Genomic DNA, 12,772 nt, shown 5'->3' with positions numbered 1-12,772 from the left:
GGTAGTGTAGAGATCATGAAGAAATACTTTCAGCGTGTGTAAAATTATGCTTTTACAAGGAATAAAGTATATACGAATAGCTTATGTACAGCTGATAGGAGTACAACGTTAATGTAGAATGTAGGCATTTTTGCACAAAACCGTGATTATCAAGGATATGTGTCAATCATTTATAAACAAAGATAATAATCAGATTGGTCATTTTTCCAAGTTCTAAGATTAGTTCTCAAAAGAGTAATGTTTCACATGTCTTAGATCACGCGTTGTAAAACTCATATTTGAAAAGGAAGGAAACGGATGTACAATGATTACACCAGTACAGACAAAAAGTATACCTGTTCACATGCAACAAGACATCTGTAATGGACCGACGCTCAACAGTCATCAGACACAGAAAGTAATTTCAAAATTTCTTTCCCGAATGCAACCTTAATTATTAATTAATTGAAGTCACGGGCCTAATTAGCAGACACGATAATTACGAAGGGAGACAAATGAATGTAATTTAAAAGACTTTTTATCTATTGAATTAGATTACTTTTTTGTATGTTGTATTGCCATAACTGTGACGTATGTTTTTTTTAGTTCAGCCATAATTCTTTTATCGGTTTCACTAAATCTACATCATACCAATGGAGATAAGAGAACCACACACCTGCAACAGCATCGTGCATTGTATTTTTCTGTACTATATCTTTATTAGCCTGACGCTCGGCGTTGTCCGATCGTAAAATACACTAAAATATAACGTTCTGATCTATTCAAATGTAGTATTTATTTTTATAGAGTTAATTATTCATCAATTATCATAGTATAGCAAATATACAGGGTGGCCGAAAAGTCCCAGGACACTATACATATATTTTTAATAAAACACAGTATTTTTTAATGAAACACACAGAAAACATATATATTCAACAAAAAAGAGAACTTTATTAGAAACAAAGCAGAAAACAACTAGAGTAATTTAGTGGTCTAGGGGATCAGTATGTTGGCCCTCTTTGTTCTTGCACAATTCCATTCGCCTCCAGATTCTTTGTGCCATTTTTTTAGAGAATTCCTTGATACGCTTGCAAAAGCTGCAATAATCGCATGCTTTAGCTGATCAATGGTTTCGTATCTAATACCAGAAACTTGACCTTTAATTAAACCCCATAATGAGTTGTCTGGAGTGGTCAAGTCGGGGCTTCGTGGTGGCCAAGCAAAAGAATTTGATCCGCGCCCAATCCATCGATCAGGAAACTCTGCATTTAGCAGCGCTCTCACAGGAAGAGCATAATAATCCTATTTAACAGCATTAAAATATTAAAAATATAGTGTCCTGGGACTTTTCGGCCACCCTGTATAATAGTGGATTCAAAAGTGATAAAAAATAACTTGCACAGTAAGAATCGAAACCAAAAAATAATCGCCTTATCCGTTATCGTTTGAGTTATCCTCAGCAATATATGACATAGTTAACAATTAACAAATTTTAACATATTAATGTACATTTGTCTAGAACGGACTTGACAAAGAAAACACACAGATAGACAGAAAATATCACACATATATCCAAATATACGGTCCACAAAACAATACAATAATTTGACCTGCCCCGAATCTCTCTGCGACCTTGCGCTCGATAGAGATATTCTTTAAAAAAATCGACAACACACACGCGTACAGACATATATTTTGAGTTTTATATATGAGATAAATAATAATATTTTAAAAAGTAAAATAAAAAAACATATGGCTTGCGTGTTATCAGCTAGAATCGAAACAAAAACATATAACGCTCTGAACATGGATTAGGTGTAAGAAAGACATATTACACGAAAAGGTTTCAAGGATGGGATAAAGTGCATGCAGAGTTTACTATCCGGCGGTGTCTTATATGAGTAACCGTATGAGCTAGTTCTTCTGCTGATTCTACAGTATCACGACATTGTCCCCTGAGATTGTTATCTTACATTCTAATATAATACTGGAAGAGTTCATGATGCAGGTAAGTTTCGGTGTTACATCACAGCCTTTCAAACCTTTTCTTTGTTTGAAAAGGGGGATACACTTAATATTTTTCTCTTGGGATTTCCTTCGAGAAATTTCGTAAATTTTCTTTGCAAATATTGCACTCTCCGAGAAACATTATGGGAGTGGAGATCAAAATGGTATACTATAGCGTGGATCAACCTTCGCAGTTATTTTGTGTTCATTCCTCCGATGCATTCAAATGGTAATTCCTTAGCTTGTTCATGCGGCGTTTGTGGGTGTTTCCTGTCCCTAGAAGATCTAGATGAATTCGCCAATTCTTTGTTTCATAGAGCCCACTTCTCAGAATCCAATTCTTTTGTATGTCTTGTAAAAAACTTTATCGCCATGACAAAACTATTTCTCATGGGGCTAGGCAGTTTTCTTGAACTTCGTTTGCCGTGTAATTTGTTCATCGGAGACGTACACTGTACTTCCTATTTTGTGACAAATGTACTCATTGTGAAATTCCATAGATTGAATATTTCTATCGAACATGTTCTGAACATTTTATAAGAAGTTTTCTAATACGTAGGCTTTCAGCATTTTGGTAACTCCGTTTACCTGATCTCAGGTGTTAATATTCTGACCAGATATGGAGTTTGTTGTTTTATCTGTCCTGTCGCGAAGTACGTCAGTTCATGACCACAACACGTGTCAAGCTGGAATGTTATGGAGTAAGTGAAACTATTTAGAGTCACAATTTTTGTAAATTCCTATCTACTATGTTGTTTGACTAAGTTTGGCGTAACAGCACTTAGTTAAATTATGACGGTTTTTATTCCAATGTTTGCAATATGTTTTGTTCTTGATTGACAGAATTTCGTTCAATGACATTTCTTACAATGGTAGCATAGTCCGTGCTATTTTTGATTTGTTTATTGAATAATTACGAACATGATATTCTCCTTTTCTTTTTCTTGAGAGGAATAGGCGGTTTAATTGCTTCTAATTTGTTCTGATCTGAACATTTGTATCGTCGACTCTTTTTGAATTACAATTGCCAGAAATGTCTATTTGATAGTTTCCTGCTACATTTGGAGAGATAATCCTCGTTCGTGTTCAAGCTTGGTCGGTACTCATCATCTAATATCGGCGTCTTCTGTTGATATTGGACATTGCGAAAATATTAAGCCACTAAAATTATCAGCACTCAGCTCGGCTTGTTCGAAATAATTAAAGAGCTTGTTCACTGATGCTGCAAACGTTTTAAAATATTGCTGTTTTCCTTGACTACACTCAAGCATTTCCAACGTTTGTGTAACAATGTTGTGTCTGACCCAAATAATTCAGATAAAAGTTGAATAGTTTTGGAAAAATCCAAGTCTGTGACTTTTTCTGTAATATAAAGTACAGGAACCCACTATATCTGGTAGATACCAGCTTTCTTGATAGTTCACGCACCTTTTTAAACTGAATTATTTTTCACAGACTGCTTTAAAAATATCTTCTTACTGTCCGTAAAAGGCGCCTAATATTTTGTCGTTCTTAGAGAACAAGCGTGTTATTTTCATGGTTTTTAGAGCCATTAATATGGTTCTATGAGTAATGTTGTCTTCGTGTAGTTAATTTTTGGACCTGCAAATTATGGAAATTATATGTGTAGTTTTTTGTTAGTAAAGTGGTTGTCTTTTTTCTAACTTATTGTTGCTGATCCATGTAAACCATTAGCATTTGAACGATTATTTTTGAAAACCTTCATTATTTAGATAGAAAAAGTATGGCAGCGGTTTTATAATATGAAGGATAAGATGAGGAAACAAGGCACCGCAAACGGAAAACTAATTACGCTTGGTTTAAAGACCCGTCTACAAAAGAGAAGGTGCACAAGAAAATTTAGGCAGATTTCTTCTTTTGTTTTACGACCAAAAAAATGGATGGAAAATTAATTAAATTCCTTATGGTTCAGCTTATTTCGAGATATTATCGTTCAGGTAACTAAACGTAATCAACTTTTTTTTTACACAGTGGTCACCACTTATCAAGGCCCGGAAGGGATAAGGGTTATTGCAAGTACATTACGTTAGTGTGGGGATTTGATTAAGTGTTTACTTAAGGGGGCGGGCCATCAGGAATTTGTTAATGTTGGACTTGAACACATCCAAGTTGTAGTCCGGTGGGAAGCAGGCAGACGGAAGAGAGTTCAACAGGCGTGCAGTTCTTAGAAAGAAGCTTTGTTCATGGAACCCACATTTTGATTTAGGCACAGATAAAGAGTGGGGGAAAATTTTCATAGTGGATTCAGCTAGACGGGTGTTTTTCGTTAAAGATTGGCGAGGGGGGACCAGAGATTGGAGCTCAGACCAGCACCTGCCATGGAAATAACGATAAAACAAGGATAGGCTCGCAACATCTCTTCTCTGAGAGAGAGGGTGCAGGGTAGAGAAGGGCATCCCCCACTAAGCCACGAATGCTATTTGGTACTCTGTCAAGGCAGGATAGGCTATTTTTAGCAGCTCCTGTCCAGATATGGCAGCAGTATTCCATCCTTGGACGTACTTGGCTTTTATATAGATAGAGAATTGCATCAGTAGTGAGATATCTTCTGGAGGGCTAGAAGGATCCCACCATCTTTCCAGCGACCTTGGCAACACACTTGATGTACGTGTTCCATTTCAGATCAGGAGTAAAGGTCAAACCCAGAAGCTTGTCAAAACACGGGGCCACTCCCAGACGAGAGCCATCAATCCCAATTGATGCCAGATGGGGAGCAGAGCGGTGATGATGTAAGGATAGGAGTTGAGGTTTAGATGCATTAAAGGTAACCAGCCACGTCTTCCCCCAGTGAACCACGCGCTCGAGATCAGAGGAGATAGAATCAGAGATAACTTTGTCATTTACAGCCTTTGACGTGTTGCATTAGATGGTCATGTCATCAGCATAGATGTCAACGAATGATTTAAGTCATTGATGTAGATCAGGAAGAGAGTTGGGCCCAGGATTGACCCCTGAGGGACTCCAACATTAATACTGCAGGCCTCTGATTTTTGTCGATCGACCACTACTCTTATGAGCCTATCGGAGAGAAATAATTTAATGATTGAGAAAACATTTCCAGTTATACCGTAGCTGGAAATCTTGTGAAGTAGACCCTTATGCCATACCTTGTCGAAGGCCTTTGACATGTCAAGAGCAACTGCCCTAGAAAGGAAGCCTTTATCAAGAGATTCACTAATCCTGTGAGATATTACCGTAAGCACATCTGCGGTAGATCTTGCAGAAAGGAAACCATATTGTGTGTCACTAAGAAGGTTTTTTCTGCTGAGGTGGTTGACTATTTCTCTATTTAATATGGATTCCAGCAACTTACTCATAATACACAGGAGATTATTGGTCTGTACTGAGAGGGAGATGACTTATCACCTGAATTCTTAAATACAGGGCAAACTGATGAGGTTTTCTAGCGGTCGGAAAGCACTTCTCCATAAGGCAGCGCTTAAACAGTTTCGAAAGTATGGGAGCAAGTTCTTGTTGAAGCTTTTTTAACACTATAATTGGGATTCCATCAGGGCCAGTTGCTTTACTGGAATCAAGGTTCTTGATTAGCTTGGCGACCTCATGCACGGATATTTGTATGTTACCTAGCTTGTTCTGTGTTATAGGAGGAAATATGGGGAATTGATGGCCCTCGTCACATAGAGTAGAATTAGCTGCAAAGTTCTTTGCAAATAGTTTCCACATATTTATTAGTTTACATTTTTCTTAGCCAATAATAAAATCAGCCAGAAATTCAAAAGAAAAAGGTTTTGTTTTTTAATGGACGCTTAACAATTTGTTTCTTCTTTTCAAATAAGTTTCGTTTCTTGTCTTCACTTGGGGATTTCATAATTGTAAACAACGTTTTCCTTTTTTTTAAGTGTTAACAGGTACGTCTTTTTTATTCCTATTCTTCCGTTGGTGATTTTAGTTATTGCAGACACATATGAGTTAAGAAATTTGAGGGAGGAACGAAAAAAATTATCCCTCCGACAGAAGCAAAATGTTTGGGTTTTTTTATGATTTTTTTGCGTTTAAAACAAACAAGAACTCACTTCGGTAAATTCGGGGGATAACTTATTTTATGCAGGAAGTTTTTTTTTTTTTAATTCTACTTCGACAATTGAGTTTGTCAGTTTGTTTCGTGAACGAAGTGTTTTTTTTTGTATAATTTGCATAAGCAATAGCTCTAAGTCTTTGTTGATCTTCATATTGTTTTAGAGACTTTAAATAATCTTAAATATTATATATAAATATCAATTCGTTATTTCGTTACTGATCTTGTAAACTATTTTGTACACAAATGATTGATGTATTAATGCCAGCTAAATTTTTCGTTCAACACTGTTATGTTTTCAATGAAATTCTAGTAACTTTCTATCGCTATTGATGTCGATTACGTCAGGAATTTGGATTTCGGCGTTAGTGCGTTTCTCGAATCATTTTTGTTATCACTGATGTCGACCCAATTTTAGGATACTGGAAGGAAAACACAAAATATGTGTAAGAAAGATATATTAACCGAAAAAGTTACTAGGATAGGAAAAAGAGAATGCGAAGCTAAATATCCTTTGGTGTCTTATATGGGTAGCCGTACGCACCGCACCCTATTAATCACCCTAGTGATACTTTGGTATCACGATACTATCACCTGAGATATTATCTCACATCGTAATATGCTACTGAAAGAGTCCATGATACAGGTAAGTTTCGGTCTCATAACACTCTTGAAGTTTTCCCGAAAACTATTGCATCAAGCTGGGTTGAAATTTAGTATTGACGATTTTAATATGAAATGCAATTAATAAAATATTATCGCATGTGCTAGATATACAATTAAATTATAGAATATATCACTATAATGCTACCTTTAATTTAGATTTCTCTCAAAAACTACCAATCCAAGCTGATACGCTGCATTGAACTAAGTACTATATTATTTCTTAGGTACATAGAGAGGGATTCATACAAGATTATATGGATTGGTATTTAATGCAAAAATCAGCTCTTAGTTAACTATATTCAACCATCAATTCGGCATAAAAAATCGAAAACATGCTATAACGTTTTCCCCCTCGTTTAACCGGGCTTACAGTCCCCCCCGCCAGTATGTGTTTCACCATCTACGACTAATCAATCAGATTAGACCAAGTAAGTTTAATCAGAAGCCGCAGCGCGAGATTACCAAGGAGAAAAGAAAACACGCTTGCAGTCGAAGTCTATATCGAATCTATAAGTGATGATTGTAATGATATTTTATATTGTAGTTTTTTGAAATCTTCATAACTGATCGCATACAGGTAGACATTTACACATGTCATTTACTAAAATGTTAAGGGGAACAGTTTACTCCGTTTTATAAAACATTAACGTTGTAATAGAGTGCATATACATATGAAATATAATTATGATGTATAACGTGTTTCACTATAAACAGTTGTGAAAGATTATTTAAATCGTAATCCGTACAGAACAAATAATTGAATCTTGTTATACTGACAATATTTACAATCGTCATAGTCTCCATCTTTTCCACGTACGCTCGCGGGCCTCAGGATCTTTATTGGTAATAGAAGCGTTCTTGAATTATTTGATGAGCAAATATTCTATGTCTCACATCAGTATACGTCAACGCCAGTTCTGTTGCAAATGCAGACGGATGTTTTGAGTGTTGCATCTCCAACGATGACGGCACATGTTATATAATTTGGATGATACACCCCGATTTTTTTTATCACAAATCCCTCTGTAGATCGTATTTTTAATAATAAGACACCGCACCTGACCAACCGTCGTTGATGTAAAAGTAATACCTTACGTACCAGTGGTGTCAGAATAGACTTTTTCATCTTGACCATCCGCCGGGAAAGGCTTTGTCATCATGACCATCTGTTGGGAAAGCGTAGTCTAGTTTTCAACGAGCCTGTAAGCGGGAACACATGCTATCGAAGGATAGCGTTAATTAATAGAAAGAATTAATCTATATTTGATCATCACGTACATAAAAATCTGAAAATAAGCAACTGTATATATAAAAAAGGCGTGGCTTCGTTTACAAAAACGATTCCCATCGAGAGCTGCAAGCATTATTTCGAGAAAGTATCGACGCAGAAATTTTACCGGAATTTGAAACCTACTGCCAAACATGTCAAATTAACGTGAGCACAGCTTATTAAATCTCTCTGGTATTGCAAGCAATGCATTCAGGCCACGCAACTGGACCTGACGATTTCACGAGTGTTGTGTGAGGCTCACGATTCCAGACTCTTTTCTACGAAACTAATACATCTGTTCAGCCAAATGCTGGCAGATTATAACTATCTGGATAATGGGAACCATAGCGTAGACTGAGTAAATCTTTAATAGAAAAGTTAGTTTCCCTATATAAAGTACCTACTAAACAATTTTACTTCTTTTGTACAGAAGGAAATCATTGCGCACAGAATAGAGAAGATTGTTAAGATTGTGCGTCATCAGTGAAGTTTCGTCTGATTCAAAACACAGTGAGCTTGACAATTAGGTAAAATAAAGTTATATTTCTACCAGAGAAGATTTCTAGGGAAAAGCCTCAAGCACCATCTATTACCTATGTAATCATAAAATCAACAAGGTGCGGCAGATATGTGCACGTATATAATTTGAAGCGATTTTGACATCTTATATAAAGTTAAACGAATTTTCAATAGTGTACAGTTCAAAAGTTTAATTATAAGCCTGGGTAGATAGCGATTAGTTTTAAAAGACGAGATATTACATAGTCAAAGCGAAATTGCATGATGAACTTTAACAATACATATGAGTTGTTAGTGGAAGTTTGTTCATAGTTTTTCTTGTTTAGTTAATGTGTTTGCAGTATTGCTGGAATAAATAGTTTTTTAAGCTTTAGACAACAAGTTTTTCAATCCGTTGTTACACAACGGATTGAAAAACTTGTTGGTAATAGTTGTAAGCGTTGTAATAGTTGTAATTTGTTGCTGTTGTGGAGCATTATTTATGATGGAAATTTTGTTGGCATTCGTTTTCCACAATATCTGTTTATTAAGATATTTTGCTAGAATGATAACGGAAACTTACAAAAAGAGAGGAAGCGAAGGTTGTCAACATCTATAAGTGAAAGTGTCTCTGTAGAATGAACCCAGCTCGAATAAGTCACACTCAGTTTGTCAGCCCGCGTTGTTAACCACTGAAATACTGTTACTCTTTTGTCGTTACTGATTGGTAATTACCTCTCGAAATTAATATTGACTCGAACAGCTATATTATTTATAATATACTTGTCACGGTCAAAGAGATCAACATAGATTCTTATCTAGATGGATTAAAAACTAGACTTTCTCATTTCAATCAAACTGTTGGCCATGATTTATAAAAAGAAAATAAAAAGACGCTGACGTACGATTTAAATTAACGTCAAAACTGCCGGACATGACTCTACCAGCAATCATCTATAAACAATAAATTGGCGTCACTTCTTATTAAATTTGGATTTCCTTGACATTTTACTTTTCATTTCCTACTTTATTATTTACTGATATTTGTAGAACATAATTAAATCCAAAAGGACACAATTCTCCTGCCATTGTATAGTATTTAGAAAATAAAATTTGAAAAAAAAGAAATTATTAAAATCAGTTCCATCAGATTCAAATAAAAACAAAAATGACGCAAGGAAAGGAATAATAATAAACTTGTTCCCGAATCCAAATCTTAAATTATAACAATAAACCATCGTAATGAAAAGAAAACAATATGGCGCTATAAAGGTTTCTTCCCAAATCAAAATCACTTTGTATTTTTTTTTTTGTTATTCGTTTCTGTATGTTTGTCTTTTTGATTACCCTTCATCGCATTTCGATTATTAGTGTGTTCTTTCTCTTTGCCTTTAAGCTATATTATTGATGTCTTCATTATAACAACAGCAGGTGTCATTCGAATTCTCTAATTAGAGGTCGGAAAATATCTTAACATCTTTCTTTTTTCTTAATTTAACTTCTTTCTCTCTTAATATTTTCTTCCGTTTCTAATTTGTTTCATACTTTCACAGTTCTCTTGCTTATTTCTGATTTCACAGTTCTCTTGCTAATTTCTGATTTCACAGTTCTCTTGCTTATTTCTGATTTGATTTATCATTTTGCTGCAAAATTTTTGCATTTTTAATTGTTTTTTTCGACCACGCTGATTTCTGGTTGCAATTGCAAATTCATCGCTCAGGTCAAACACTTGAATACCTTAAAATTCTAGATAACAACGAGAAGTTGTATGAGCATAACAGATACGTTGTGCATTGGAAAGTCAATGCGCAACTGTTTGAAATATGTGCATACTAACTGACATTTCAAACCTGACAACATTTGTTAAACGCCAACTAAACAGCTTGTACACTCATTGACTAGAGTGGCAATTTAGATAGAAGAGTGCTACAGAAAACATGAAAAAATATCAAGTTCTAAACTGAAACTCTTTAGACTGCGGGAATTAAAAACTGAAGATGGTTTTCATTGTAAATGGAAATCTCGTGGCTATAAGGAAAATCAACATAAACGGCATTACAAAATTTACGAGCTATTGTGTACCATTTTTTCAAAGTACCTTCCCGTTAGATACAGAGAAAGTATTAATATACAACTTGAATACAAAACGTCATAGGAATTAGCCTAATGTACAACAAAATCAAACTAATAGCATTCAAAATGTTAGAATTCTATTAAATAATATTTCAACAAGAGTAAAACTATAAATTTTAATAAACCAATAACTGTTTCGTTTCGAATAAAATTATGTAATAAGAATAGCATATTACATGTTTGTAAATTCTTAGGATTATAGTGTATATATATATATATATATATATATATATATATATATATATATAAATATATATAATTATTTTTTTACTATAAGAATTAAATACCTATATATATATATATATATATATATATATATATATATATAGAGAGAGAGAGAGAGAGAGAGAGGGGCGATTATTTTAAATTTCTTAATATATATCCGTATGAGTAATCTGGACATTTTTTTGGTAAACTTTACAATAAAGAGAGGTATGCACACGGGCCATGAATAATTTTTTTTAAAAAGCTAGATATCAATAATAACTACAAAAATAATCTATTCGTATACATTTCTTAGGACATATTATGTAATACATTTCAGTCACTGCAGCTATTGAACATACGCGTACGCTGGTAATATCCTTAACGATTAGTTTTTAATTATACATTATTAAATATGTGTATTAGGCAAGTAGATGTGTAACATAGGCACATTGTCTTAAAACTATTATATTTTGGGGATACCAGAGAAACCGTGCTATATTTTTTTATTACATATGGATCACCACTTATCAAGGCCAGGAGGCCACTCGACGATAAGTGTTAATGGATATACATTAATCATTGTGGTTATAGCGTCTTGAACATAAGTAGTGAGATGTTTGTAAATTAGATAACTTATAGAAACGGTTCATCAAGAACTTGTTTACGTTGGACTTGAAGATAATCAGATTAAAGAAGGTTTGTTCATTGAATCTACGTTTCGGTTTAGGAGCAAATAAAGAGTGTGAGAAATTGTCGATGGTGGTTCTGTCTAGATGAGTGTTTTTCGTGAAAGTCTGGCGAGGGGGCATGGATTGAAGCTCAGATGAGCACTTGCCATGAAAATAACGATAAAGCAGAGACAGGCTCGCAACGTCTCCTCTGTGGAATAGAGGTAGAAAGGAAGAGAAAGAGGCATCCCCATTAAGCTACAATGTCTGTTTTGAATCCGTCAAGACAGGATTAACTGCTTCTAGCTGAAAACGTACAAATAAATACATTCGATTTTTTTTAAAATTTTCCGTTACAAATACAAAAAAAAAATGTAATCAAATTCCGTCTACAAGAATAGTTGAAAAACACCGCCACTCTTTCCATGTTAAATAATACTTTCGACATAATAACGTTAATATTTCAGTGCGCAGATCAAAATCTGCAAAATAAACGATTTGGGTTTATTGGTTTACGTTATTATGGGTTAATGTTTATGCGCGCATGCGCAAGCGGATGTCGTAAACCGGAAACTGGGTTACATCACTCGTTACAAGGTCATTTGAGTTTTAGGATTATATAGACTGGATTCTTCTTAACCATTTCTACAGAAATATCATAATGCATATCAATAAATCAATGTATATATGTAAAACATAGTAAGTCATTAGTAAAATGAAGACTCTGGTAGTATTTTCATGAGTTCCTTTACAACGTGATATTTTTAATTACATTAAATATTTCTTCCTTGCGCTATATTATTCTTTTAGTATGCATGTATTTAGATAAAATCAGCAAATAAGAATTTTTGATAAGAACCTTGGATTCCTGGACTAGTATTGAAAGAGGCAATTCGATTTAGCACCAAAAATATAAATTGATGTTCATGTTAATTCCAACCATACAAAAGTGAGCATAATTACAAGAAAAATTATGTTAATATAATTTAAAAAGAAAGGACATTATTATAAATGATATTCTGGTCTTTTAGTTTCTCTAAACAACCTACTTGGTTTATCATATTTGTTTGATAATTATAACATTTATTTTATTATTTCGTTACAAATTTACGAATATTTCATGACAAACTGTCTCATATATATATATATATATATATATATATATATATATATATGCATATATATATATATGTGTGTGTGTGTGTGTGTGTATTAGTTTTAAATAGCTCAGCATACATATATCTGAAATTTAACTGTTCTAACATCTTTATCAAGTTGTTAACT

This window comes from Euprymna scolopes, chromosome 11 (assembly GCF_053919585.1).
Source record: "Euprymna scolopes isolate OS-2025 chromosome 11, ASM5391958v1, whole genome shotgun sequence".
Taxonomy (NCBI): Eukaryota; Metazoa; Mollusca; class Cephalopoda; order Sepiida; family Sepiolidae; genus Euprymna; species Euprymna scolopes.
Note: the sequence above shows the minus strand (reverse complement) of the source record.